Genomic DNA, 12,449 nt, shown 5'->3' with positions numbered 1-12,449 from the left:
AAACTTAAGTCTCAGCACTTATCAGATGTGCAGTCTTTACCATTTTGAGCCCCAGTTTTCTCATTGTAAATGAGTATAAATACATATCATCCCACCCTATTTTGTAGGGTTACTATGAGAATCACATTATATTATGTATATGAATGTTGATGTCTACTAGAAAGCATGAAAGGAATATAAGGCAGTATGAAAAAAAAATGTGAGGAGAAGATATATGAAGATATGGGGGCCAGCGGAGGGAGAAGTGCTCGATATTTCCCATTAGCTTGTCCAGATTCATTCTCCACCTTGATCTGTGTCCGCATGACTGAACTTCTAAACTGCATCAATGGGCCCCTACACCTTTTGGCTGCTGGTAGAGTTAACCAGTGAGGATCAACAGAGGACACTGGAAAGAGGATGATTTGGTTGACTGGATAAGATTCCCAGTTGTCCAACCTGCTGGTTCTCCTCAGGTTGCCTGCACCTCTCTACCAGGACCCAGCATCATGAGGAAATTTTTAAAAAACACAAGCACGGGTGATCCTTGAACAACATGGGTTTGAACTGCACAGTTCCCCTTATATAGGGATTTTTTTTTCCCAATAAATACAGCCAACCCTCCATATCCTTAGGTTCCACGTTCATGGATTCAACCAACCACAGACATGAGTTGGCTGAGTCCACAGATGCAGATGTAGAGAGCCCATTACAAGGGACTTGAGCAGTTGTGGATTTGGGTATCTGCAAGAGTTTTTGAAACCAATCCCCCACAGATACGGAGGGATGACTCTATCTAGTTCTACTCCAAACATACTGAAGCAAGAACTCCAGGGTGGGGCCCAATAATCTATTTTAACAAGCCCTCTGGGTGATTCTGGTGCACACTAAAATTGAGAATCACTGCTGTAACTATTACCACCTGTCCTTTGTTCACAGTAACTAACCCTGAGATACTGTCCAATCCCTTGTTGCTTCTACCAAAACTCTGTTTCCTTTCTAAATAGTCCTTTTGTAATACTCTCCTCAAATTACTCATTTTGAGTGTGCCCTCATTTCCCTTGGGGCCCTAACATAATATACTTGAAACTTCCTGGAATCTCAAAAATAAGACAACTAACAGTTTTGTATCCCACCCATAAAAAAGGACCAAGGGCCGAGGTGAAAAGAAAAACCTGTCAATGAGACAGTCAAGTAAGGAAATCATCCCCAAAACCTTTAGGCAACAGTTGGCAGTGGGCCTCTGTTTCAAGAAATGTCTCCTTTTGGTAAACTAAGAAATGATGTAACATCCTTGCGAGACATATGACTAAAATCCGAGGTTTTTGTGTGGGCTTGACCTGTAATGTTGGTTTCTACCAAGGACTTTAGTCTGAAGAGGAAGACTGCTTAGGTAAGTTGCCACTTCCAAAACGAAGTTGCTGTATTTCTTTCCTTTGGCTAAGACCAAAGCTATAGCAAGCTAAATTCATACCATTTATTTTTTCATCCAATATGAAAGTTGTAAGGGCCAGGATAAAACATTTGAGCAGCTGGAGAGAATAAACAAGTTCAAAGAGTCAGCCTGACTAGAGTGTATAATGCCTAAGATAAAGAGAGACTGTTTCTAGGTGTCTGTTTCCTCAGGTCTGTTGTCACAGGGACTCTCCTTGTTTGCAAGACATAACTCCAATACAGAAATATTCAAGCGAGGTCAGGCAGGACGCCCAGAGTAAAATTGAGAAACCCTACTCTAGCAAATCATCTTCTTTGGAAATAGAGGGCTAAGAAGCCTGGGGTCAGGGTAAGAAAGACTTTGGAGAAACAGCCCAAAGTGCTAAACTAACCCAGATTTTTCTTGCATATGAAAATTGAGTCTATTATGTTTGCCTACAAATAAAAAAACTGGTTTTCAAAGTAGCATCCGTTATTTATACCTTATGATTTATTCATTTTACCAGTAAAAGCTGGGCTCTGAAAAATGGTGAGAGAGACTGAGTTTGTTTTCAAATTTGTTCCTCAATTTGCTTTTTAAAAATAATTTCCCCATCTGCATCTCCTCCACACACAGGGATCCATGGTATCTTCAAGCTGTAACCTGTCTATCACAGCCCACCATTTGAAGAACCTTCCCAGGTTTTCCCCTCTTTGAACTTTCCAGAACACACTTAGAATTTAAGAGAACCAAGTCCTATCCCTCAGGGCCTATTGCTGGTGTGATTATTTAATTAACCCTGATGGGCAATGGCTTGCCTCCTAGCAACTCTCTTGCCTAAGGCAGCCTACTAGACTGATCTCAGGGACAGAAGGTCTTGCCACTTAGTAGCTATGTAACCTTGGGAAAGTTATAAAGAATCACTGATTCTTGGGTTTGATAAGGATCAATGCTTGAATATATATATTAATACCTTGCCGGGAGGTCGTCCTCCTTCTGTTTAACTTTCTACCTCCTGTGCACTCAGAGTGCTGTAATTATAATCATGAATTCTGACAGTAATCCAACAAGGGATGGTTAACACCGGCCCTAAATTACAGATGTGGAACTGAGACTCAATAGAGCAACATAAGTAATCCAAGGAAGTGGAAGTTAGGGTTCATTCCACTTTACTGTGTGATCTCTGACATACCCCATTCCAACCCTACAATCGAAGCATCCTTTATGAAACTTGAATTATGTCTTTCCTTCCACTCACGACCGCCATTTCCTTCCACTCACCACCGCCATTCCACTCACCGCTTCTTTAATGAGCAAAGTCATTTCTCTCTTCCATAGCTACTCCTTTAGCTACTTGAACACTACAAACCACTCTAAACATCCCCCAAATATTCAACTTCCCTTCCCATGAAGGTTTATGGGATGCTTCTTCAGTTGATCTATGTCCCATAATTCAACAACAAAATCTGAAGCTTAACACATACATATAGAAAACTGCACAAATTATATACATACAGTGCAATTAATTTTAATAAAGTGAATACTCCTTGATCAAGACCAGAAGCAGTTCTCTCTCCTGCAGCCACCCACAATGCTGGAAGGAAAGTAGGCCAAGGGGAAGAAGGTAACCCTGGCCATTGAGAAGGCCAGGAGGCGGTAAATCCCTTGTTTGAGAAAAGGCCCAAGAATTTTGGCACTGGGGCCTCCCCTGGTGGCACAGCAGTTGAGCGCTGGGCTGCGAAGCTACCCGAAGCTTCTGCAACACCGGTTCGATCCCCGGCCACCAGAGAGGGTCCCACATGGTATGCAAGCCTCTCCTGATGCCTGCTGCTCCCCTCAGCAGTGTATTTCGTCAGTCTGTCTGTTCTGTTCCCCGCTCTGGCTCTGGTGAATTCTCTCACCCTCCCGCACTTCTGACTGTAGCCAGTGCTTGTATAAGTAAACAAATAAAATCTTAATAATAAAAAAACTCTTAAAATAAAAAAGAATTTTGGCACTGGACAGGACATCCAGCCCAAAAGGGACATTACCTGCTTTGTCAAGTGACCCAGCTACATCAGGCTGCAGTGGCAAAGGTCAATTCTCCAGAAGCAGCTGGAAGTGCCTCCTGCCATTAACCAGTTCACCCAGGCCTTGGGCTGCAAACAGCTAGTTAATTGCTTAAGCTGACCCATGAGTACAGAACAGAGACCAAGTAAGAAGAAGCAGAGATGGTTGACCTGGACTGAGAAGAAAGATGCGGACAAAGGGGGTGTCTCCACTATGAAGCCACCTATTCTTTGAACAGGGTTTAACAGTCTTCACAGTGATGGAGAACAAGAAGGCTCTATTGGTGGTGACTATGTATGATGTGGATCCCATTGAACTGGTTGTCTTCTTGCCTGTCCTGGGGTTCCCTATTGCATTATCAAGGGGAAGGCCAGGCTGGAGTATCTGGGTCACAGGAGGACTTATATCACCGTTGCCTTCATGCAGGTTTACTTGGAGGACAAAGGTGCCCTGGCTAAGCTGGTGGAAGCTATCAGTACCAATTACGGTAACAGATATGTTGAGATCTGCTATTACTGGGGAGGCAATGTCCTAGACCCCAAATCTGTGGCTCGAATTGCCAAGCTAGCAAAGAAGAAGACTAAAAAACCCACCACCTAATACACCTAGGCTAAATACACACTGTAATGTCTTTTGTATATAAAAATAATAGAAATTCTCCTTAAGCCAGTGTTGGTTTTTTGGGGGAAACAAGTCAGTTATTGTTGGAAAAAAGAAACTGAAGCATTACCAGATCCCTTGAAGTCCAGGCTATCCAGTCTCTGCTTCCCCCAGAAGCGCCCACCACTGTAATTTTTAACACATGGGTTAAGTAAGGGCACACACAGTCTTCATCCTTTTGTGTCTGGCTTCCTTTGCTCAATATTACGAGTTCATGTCATATTGTGTGGGGTTACGGTGGGTTTATTCTCATTGCTTTCTTTGTACTTACTTAAAGTTGTGGGAAAATACATAAGTGGAAAATTTACCATTTTCGCCATTTTTAAGTGTACAGTTCCATAGCATTAAGCACATTCACACGGTTGTACAATCATCAGCACCACCTATTTCCAGAACTTTCACATCTTCACAGAGTGAAATTCTTGTATCCATTAAACAGTTCCTCCCCATCTCCGCCCCTCATCCAGTCACTGGCCATCAGCACTCTACTTTCTGGCTAGTGTAGATACCTCATATAAGTGGAATCATAAAGTATTTGTCTTTTTGGTGACTGATTTCACTTAGCATATGTGTTCAAGTTTCATCCCTGTTATAGCATGTGTAGAATTTACTTTCTTTTTAAAGATGAATGATATTCCATTGTATGGAATCACCACACTTTGTGTGTTCTGTGCACTTTTGAAAGTGTGTTGCTATGTAAGGGACCCAGTGTCTCTGGGGGGGAGGCCCTTTGCACAGCCTGACCACTGCACCTCCATACTCTGTTTTACTATCAGTTTCCCAAGTCTTTCCTAACACTAACATCTCTGATCTCATGGCAGATTTGCACTTAAGAAAGTTCTGCTATGACCTATTTCAAGAGTGTGACTTAAAAAACAATGCCCATTCCACTTTATGTAATTTCATCTTATTCCCCTGGTAACTCTGTTAGGTAATGCGAGACTTTAAGGTTCCACGAGAGAGGCTTTGGACAAGCAGACAGACTTAAAAGTGGATCATTAAGGTGGTCTCTCCTAGGGAGAGGTTTGCTAACATAATTTCTTTCATTCCACAGCTGAACCGCAAAGCTACTAGAGCTGTAGAGAAACTGCAATTCCCAACCCAGTCAGCAGGTGGCCACTTAACTACACCCAGAGGAGGCAGCTGAGGTAAACAACTGGGCCTGAGACAGGACTGCCCCAAAGTGGCAGTAGACCAAATTAGGCTTTTTCTAGGAGCCTTTCCAGATATAAAATAGTTAGAAGGCCCTGGGTACTCTGAAATACACTGACAGGCATTAGACTTTAAATGCTACTCACTCTATTCCTGGATGAGTTAAAACAGGAACATAATATTTTACCCGCCATCTTGTGATTCCGACTCTTACTATCTCCTCTCTTCCTTCTTCCTCATGCACTAGAATTTATGAGCAAGGCACAAAGCCAACTTGTGATGGGCCTGTGATTGAAACACACTAACTTAAAAATGTCTCAAGGGATAGTAAGTTTACAGGCAGATCAGTACTCTCCATCTGGAATTTTTAAAGGAGACTGAGCTTACTGTCTTATGAAAAAGAACACTCACACACATATTTCAAGAACATTTGGAAACTTCCGTATCATATAATATCAGATGGAGATCCATACAAATAAAGCCTCTCCTTGAAGTTAATAAAGTGGGTTATATGCGTCCATATATGTACATATATTTTTAAAGATTTATTTATTTGTGCATACAAGAACTGGGGTATAGGCCAGAGGTGTGGGAGGTGAGAGGATTCACCAGAGACAGAGTGGGGAACAGAACAGGCAGATGGACTGAAATACACTGCTGAAGGGAGCAGCAGGCGAGACTGCTGAGCCATGTGGGCATCTGAGAGAGGTCTGCTGAGCCATGTGGGCAGCTCCCTGTCCGGGGACTGAACCCGCGCTGCAGTGGCAGCAGACAGCCTCGTAGTTTGCGTCTCAACCCCTTGCGCCACCAGGGAGGCCCGCGTCCATATATTTTTAAAGTAGATAACGAATATGTTTCTTATTTATAAAAAAAAAAAAACTAACGCTTTTAACTAATCTTTCAACTGTATTATAAAAAGGACTACTGACTAAACCGTGACATTAACTGACACACATATTCTTCTCCAACTTTGACTATTCATGGATTGCTATTTCTTATTTTATTTTTTAAAAAACAATTAGTATTAGTTATTTTGGTCTGCTTCTGAATCCTTAAGTGTTATTAATATTTTTGCTACAAAGGTATTTTTGCCATTTCTTCCCAACTTTCTCTTGTTGCAAATTTCATTACTGAACATAAATTGTAAATTTCATTACTGAACATAGCTTATATTTTAAGATTGATTTATCACTTTGAAACATACATTCCCCTATTTTATTATTGCTGCTTCTTTAGTTTCAGGCAGCACTAACCTTTGGTGGGGTTACCACACTTCACTGTTCTTCACTATGTCATCGTCGTGGAAGTTCTGTGATCCACCTGTAGTATTTATTCCTTAGCATTTGTAATGCCCTGGAGGGTAAAAAGCAGACAGAAAATAAGAGACTAAATAAATGTACAAATAAATAATTGCTTTGGAGACCACAGAGAACAATTTCAACCTACACATTAGTGTTACATAAAGATAAAACGAAATAATGAACGTGAAGGCACTTTGAAAAATAGAACAGTGTGTCATGTGAATGTAATACTTGGCCTGACTTCAAGTGGTAACCAAGAACTGCTGAAATAATAACTTCTTAGGAGTTACCAAATGCCTGGGGTTAAATATCTGAGGAAAGAGCTTAGAGACATATAACTAGCATCATTTCTGAAGCTAGTTGAATGTACTACATTTTTTATCTCCAAGTGTTCTGACTACTATTGGCGCTAGACACATTTTAGTAACAGAGCAATGACAGAGTGCATTATTTGACAGTAACCTAGAGTGTCCAGCAAATATCAGGGGACATAAATCAGCACAAAGTCTTAAGAGTGGCTGGTCTGACAAGATGGAGCCAATGTAATGTGGCTTTTCTATTAACTTGGCTATAAAGTTGGCTATTAACTTAGCATTTAATTGGATCCTCCTACAGGGGAATCATAAGTGCATTCAGTCCTGCAGGCTAGAGAACATGTTGTACCTGCTGAATAGTGTTTAAGGTACTTTAAAAGTCTGGTTATAATTGAGTAATGACTAAACACGACTTTATTATATGGGACTTTTAGAGGTGGTAGGCATGGTGCCTACCTACACAAAATTGTATCTAAAGGGCTGAGTCTGAATCTTAGCTTTCTGCCAACTGTGACTTTGTCCTTTATTTTAACCTTTATGAGTCTCAGTTTCTTCATCTGAACAATGAGGGTAACAACTGCCCTTACTTCATAGAATTAAAAGAATTAAATTAGACCTTGCACAGAAAAAAGCTTTGAAAACTTAATCACTATACACACATTAGTTACAATTTACCAAAAGTAATCATTATACATTACCAAGAGAAAACTTAGGCTCAGAATAACTAAATGATTTGACTAAGTACCTATGGTGGCAGAGTTAGGTCTAGAACACAAATCTCCAAGGTCTGTTTTTCTTGCAGTATTTCAATCAGTACTAGTTTTTTTATTTTTTGACATTTTCTATAAACTAAGGTCTTCAACCACGACTCATTTACATACAATTTATTACCCAGCTGTGAAAGTTCATTAAAATTTAACTTTAAGTTTGTTAGAGGCTAGATTTAATTATCATGCCTATGTAGCTGCAATGAACTTCCAGCTAAAAGTGTAACTAGGTTAGTCCTTGAAAGAAAAAGTATTTTGTTTTCATTTTGCATGTCAAAATGACATGCTTGGCCAAAACTTCTGTTTTCATAAAAGTCACATAGATTATCTAAACCCTAAATCCAATTACAAGGAATAATCCACAAAACAAATATAAACTTTTATGCAAGTTGAAACTTTCATTGTACTTTCAATCTTTGTAAAACAGCTTTTATTCACTTTTATCCTAACATGTTTCAACCTGTAATTTTACCATTAACATAACAAGGACCAGTTGTAATGTCAAAGATACCTTATCCTAATATTTTAGTCTCAATAGATCCGTTTATCAATAATGTGTTTGTGAAAATGGTGTTATACTTAAAGGCATTTTTTGTTTTAAATAAGGTTATTCTGAATTTCTCCTTACACTTAAAAATTATAATTTGAACTAAATGTCTGAAATTTGCTTACCAACTGTTGGCTCTTGTGATCTAGAATTCAGAATTATCAGAAATGAGATCAATATTTATTTTTCCAGTTATAGTTCCATGGAAATTTTGGGTTAGCTTCTTTTCTACAACCTTTTTAAGGAATGGCTCTCATTTGATTTTACACCAGTTTAATTTTACAGTGTTTCATGATGGAGAACATATATGTTCTATGAAGACTGGGGCTCATGTACTGACTGATCTTGAGCAAAATACGAAGCCTCTCTAGATCTCAGGTTTCTAATTGCTAAAATGGGGTTGTTTCAACAGGCTGCCCAAAACTTGGAAATTTTTTCAAAGCAGGGGAAGGGTTGGTGGGAAACTGAAACAATCTAGAAAAGCTAAAGAAATTTTCAGTCTCAAAAGAGGCAAAAATGTGACTGCTCATTGTTATCACCCTGTGTTCTGGTGGCATGACCCAACCTTTACAAAAGTGAAAACTCTTAGTTTCCCTGGGTTGTGGCATAATTGTGGTAACACAATCATGAGCTTATTAGCTGTGCTTTATCTCTGCCTGTTTTGTTGCTTTTGAGGTGGAAAAAGTTGTCTCTTTCTCTTCATATGAATCTAAATGGATCAGGACAGCTCTGTTGCTTGTGCCTGGGAAAATGTGTATTCTTGCCTGGGGAGGAACGATCCACAAATCTGAAGTTGAGACCTTGGAGATACCAGGATGTTCGCATCTAGAAAGTGAGGCCAATGAAACTTGACCTTGGAATGTGGTTGTGAAATTAAGTAAATGTATGTAAGCAGCTGACACCTAATAGATACTCAATAAACAGTAGCTATATAACTCTGCCCAACATTGTTTTCTTTTGGCTGACATCAAAGGAGGTAGTAGAAAGCAGGGCAGCCCAGAGTCCTACACAGATGCTAGGCTGTATGGTCCCGTCCTACCCCTGGGACATGCACACCTAAGAAACTTTGGCAGGGCTTTGGGTAGCGGCTAGACGGGGTTAAGAGGAGTGAGAATCAGGGCCCTTTCTGGAGGTGCGGGCCTTAAAGTCTCAGCGCTATCAAGCTATCTGCAGCCACTGCAGCATAAGTTCGATTCCTGGTCAGGTTGCTAACCCATATGGCACAGCAGACCTCTCTTGCCTCGCCCGCTGCTCCCCTCAGCAGTGTATTTCAGCAGATCCACCTGTTCTTCTCCTCACTCTGACTCTGGTGATTCCTCTCATACCGCGCACCTCTGGCCTACACCCCAGTTCTTGTATGCATAAATAAATAAAAAATATAAGAGGAGTGAGAATCAAAAGCCCAATGACACATGATTTGCAGTTTAGCAAAAAACAGAGGCAGGGTACACTTGGGTTCCTGGTTTAGACAGATTTGCATTCACTTACTCTTCAAACAGAAGAGAAGCAGCAACACAGGGCAGAGGGACACTACTGTCGGGGAGCTTGCCCAGGGCAGTACAATCCTGATGCTGTCTCATTGTTTTAACATCCAATAAACATTCTGCCCTTTTAGTAAATGACAACTTAAGGTAAGAGCGTGTAGGCAAGGCTGAGCACCGTCTTCCAAAAGCTTAGCAGAGGTGAGTGGTGTGGGAACTGGATTAACGGAGCAGATGTAAGTTTCCTCTGATTATTCAGAAAAGGAATAGTAAGTAAAAGGGACAGCAGGTGTGAACTAGTCATCCAGAGGAGCAGACAGTGCAATGTACTAACCAGGCAACATGGAAGGCCGAGGGATGTCCATAGCATGCATTTAAATTTAGTCCAGTCAGTGGATCAAGAAGATGTGGTACATATATACCATGGAATATTACTCAGCATTCAAAAAAGATAAACACATGCAATTTGCAGCAACATGGATGGCGCTGGAAGGGATCACGCTCAGCGAAATAAGCCAAAAAGAAAAAGAAAAATACCAGATGGTCTCACTCATAGCAGGAATCTAGAAAACTTAAATAAGGGACCAGGAAAATGAATAACTATAAGAAAGTGAAAATCAAAATCAACAAAAAACTATGAACCAGAGACACTTTTAGGGGGGCGTGGGCGGGAGGGGAGGGATTGGGGTCAGAATGGGGGGGCTGCAATTGTATGGGGAATATAACAATAAAATTTATAAAAAAAAAAAAAAAGTCATGAATTTTATGTTGCTTGGGGTCCCATAGTGAAAAAAATAAAAAATAAAAAAAAATAAATTTAGTCCAGTCAGCATGGTTATGTGTTTTTCCCAACACTTTAAGCCTAAGCAGGCAGAATTGGTTTTAATTAGTTAGGATTTTGCCAGGTAAGGACTTTGGAGAGAGAAAGGGACAAAGAAGTTAAAGATATACACAGGGGCCATGACTGGAAGTTGGGTAAGGAGGGAAGTATAGATACAAAATGTAGGGGGAGGTAGGCGCCATGACAGGTGTCAAGGCAATGGCTTCTAGGTATTTTGGGATTGAGGAAATTGTGTGAGCAAACCTTGGCATTACACTTTTTTGTGTGTGTATTGGAGTGGGATAGATATTTCCTTGATATCTTCCCACTCACTCTTTCTAGCCACCTTTTGTTTTTGTTGTTGTTGTTTTAATTCTCCTTCTCACAGTTTAAATGGTAAGATCATGAGGTGTTACTTGCTTTTTTAAGAGAGAAAACCCACAAGATTCTGCCCAATGCAAATTGTTGTAGTTCTAGCAAAGAAGGAGTTAAATGGTGTTATTTGAAGTCCTTTAACATTATCCAGATTTGGCTTAGAGATAGGATTACGCTGATGTCCTTTATTTTTCTCCTTAATTTACAAAGAGCTCTCTTATCTCAGACATTCTGGTACTTTGTTGAAATTTTCTAAGTAATACAGCCTATTACAGAGCAAGTTTGGAGGAGGGCTGCAACCTGACCCAAAGTTGGGGCAGGATTCTAGCACAATAAAGGTCTCCTGGTCAGAGTTTCTTGCTCAGGTTCCTAACAGGAACATGCTCCTCATCAGAATGGCGGCAGGAGATCAGATGACAGAGGCGTTTTATCAGTTTGTTGTGCTGGTCTTTTCACCTCCCTGAAAACTATCTTAATGATTGCCTTCCAAATGCAATGACACAGCATGCTGTTTTTAAGTTCAATAAATTCCTCACTCAGAATGTTTGCCCTGGGATTTAGAAAAGCTTTAAGATAGAATGAGTGGTTCCCAAAGCACAGAAAGGAGAAAGAATAATAGAATCTGTAAGATTTTGAAATCACAGAAAGTGAAAATGACCCAGTAATATGCCCACACCCCTATCTTGCAGGAAGTGACCTTGAATGGTCTCATTGTCCCCTTTTCTGTCTCTACAAGGGACTGCGGTGAGACTGTTCTAGAAAGAACTTTCTGCTCAATTGCAAAGTAGGTCTAATGCTCTGTCAGTGCCTCATGAACTTTTAAAAGTTGATCTTATATTTATCTTTAAGCAGATTTATTCTTCCATACGTTTATTCCTTCTTCTATTGGCTACTAAGGGAAAGGAATTTGGAAAGTAATTCACCCTTTGCTGCTATAACAGACCTAATTTTTCAGTGACCCTGTTAGCGCGCACACACACACACCTACCCCTGAATCATGATATTCTATGGTTTAAATTTCAACTTTTTGGTTTTTTGAATTTGTGAAAAGCACCTTTTGAAGTCTCTTTTTTAAAAAAAAAAATGTATTATTTATTTATGCATGCAAGAACTAGGGTGCAGGCCAGAAGTTCGGAGACATGAGAGGATTTACCAGAGACAGAGTGGGGAGCAGAACAGGCAAATTGACTGAAATATGCTGCTGAGGGAAGCAGTGGGCAAGACAGGAGAGGTCTGCTGCGCCATGTGGCTGGGGATCGAACTTGTGCTTTCTAGTGATGAGATTTAACTCCTTACACCACCAGGGAGGCCCAGGTGACTTGAATTCTCCCCAAGTTCAAACCCCTCACCCTGTCTGGCACTGTGGAATGGCAGACAGAGAAATATACATGAAGTTAGAAGGCTTGAGTTCCAACTCCATAGTCACAAGCTGCAACTACACAGTTATCACAGTCTATGTGTCGTTGTTTTTGGAGTCTGTGGGTTTGGAGTTCACCCCTTGGGTTCACTCTGGGAAAGGTTCCACCAGAGCTCCCATTTCAGTGACACGCGGTGGGTTTCCCAGGCAAGTTCCTCCACGAGACAGAGACA

At 40.6% G+C, this 12,449-nt stretch overlaps 1 pseudogene; it reads left to right on the top strand.

The window, feature by feature from the left end:
- Positions 1-222: 222 nt before the first annotated feature.
- Positions 223-4,042, top strand: LOC119239559 (60S ribosomal protein L7a-like; annotated as a pseudogene).
- Positions 4,043-12,449: the final 8,407 nt, after the last annotated feature.

This window comes from Talpa occidentalis, unplaced genomic scaffold (genome assembly GCF_014898055.3).
Source record: "Talpa occidentalis isolate TD23 unplaced genomic scaffold, MPIMG_talOcc4v2.1 talOcc4.11, whole genome shotgun sequence".
NCBI classification, from domain to species: domain Eukaryota; kingdom Metazoa; phylum Chordata; class Mammalia; order Eulipotyphla; family Talpidae; genus Talpa; species Talpa occidentalis.
The sequence above is the reverse complement of the archived record's forward strand: the minus strand, read 5'-3'. Positions and strand labels throughout refer to the sequence as shown.